Source organism: Branchiostoma belcheri, unplaced genomic scaffold (genome assembly GCF_001625305.1).
Source record: "Branchiostoma belcheri isolate BF01 breed outbred unplaced genomic scaffold, Haploidv18h27 scaffold20, whole genome shotgun sequence".
Classification (NCBI taxonomy): domain Eukaryota; kingdom Metazoa; phylum Chordata; class Leptocardii; order Amphioxiformes; family Branchiostomatidae; genus Branchiostoma; species Branchiostoma belcheri.
The window spans coordinates 2,576,398-2,577,964 of NW_017803491.1; positions in this window are offsets into that span (position 1 = coordinate 2,576,398).

The window sequence follows — 1,567 nt, forward strand, 5'->3', positions numbered from 1 at the left end:
CATAATGTAACCCAACACCAGTTACCATGGTGACAGACGTCAACAAATCAGGTCATTGGCCAGGCCAGAGGTCAGTGTTTGGAACGGAAGAAGAAGAAACGTACTAAAACGATATGTTTTTCTTCGGTAAACATAATAATATACTATGGTTAAGATGGGTAACATCTGTACAATATGGTATGTTTGAAAACGTTGTAATCTTTCTTTTTTCATTGAAGGTGGAGAGACTTTGACCATTGAAGGTTCTGGGTTTGGAAATTCACCATCGATTTTCTTAAGAGGATCCGGGGGAACTGTGGAATTTGAAACAGGTACCTAAATTTCGAATTTGTGTTTCATTCATTCATTCATTCATTCATTCATTCATTCATTCATTCATTCATTCATTCATTCATTCATTCATTCATTCATTCATTCATTCATTCATTCATTCATTCATTCACACACGTATCTTACCAACAATCCATCAATGCAATATCCCTAGATGATAGTTATGATAAGTAGCATTTTAGATATCCAGATAAGTCCTCAGCATTTGATATTTGACAGGGTTACTAGTCGATGTACGATGAAAATGATAAATACAATTTTACCTCACCCCTACAGTTGTGACAGGCTCTGGGGTGACATATACTCTACCTGCCATGGCGCCAGGAACATACGACATCCTGCTGCACGCCGATGGGAGTGGGTACGGCGTCATGGATGGGTGAGTCATTACCTTTGCCAGAAAGGTATGTTTTCGGTTTGGCCATCACAGAGTTCATCCCCTTTGATCCTGTGTTGAATCCAGTGTTGATTCGGTGTTGACCCGGTGACCTTTGATCTTTTGTTGATCTAACTGTTGAAAATCTTCAAGTCTTCATTTAGTCTTTAAGCAGTTTATCAGGGAGTTTTTTTTGCTTTTTTTAGATCGACGTCTTTCCCGACTGTTGAGTATGTTTTGAGTGTGACGGGGATGTCCCCGTACCGAGGCTCTCTATCCGGCGGGACGCTTGTGGGACTCTCTGGGGAGGGTTTCAGCACAACCGCCGGGGAAAATACAGTCATGTTTGGTGATACAGTTTGCGAGGTAGGTTAACGTTGAACTCTGCATAAATAAATGAATCCAAGTCGTAGTAAAAATATTTCTGAAAAGATTATGATCGTTAACAAGATTCAGATACGTAAAACCATTCAAAGCACAACATTACCATACTAAGTTATCATGTATATACTTTTTACCTCAATTAAGAACGAATGTTAATCATTAGTATGTCTATATGAACATGTCATTATTTAGCAATTGCCATGTTTGGATGTTCTTCGGCATCGTTTTGTCAGGATGTAAAAAAGTTGTGTCGCTTAATCCACACAGGTCTTGTCCAGCTCCTCTGTGGAGGTCTGGTGCCGGATGGGAAGTGCCGGAACACGTCATCTTGTAGACAACAGTGGGACGGATCCAAGTAAGCATCAATGACTCATGTTATGTTTCACTCATATTTACCAACCTGGCAACATGTCATTCTGAAAATGAAATCATAAGAGTTATTTTAACTTGTTTTCGTCTATCGTTTCGCAGACTTCG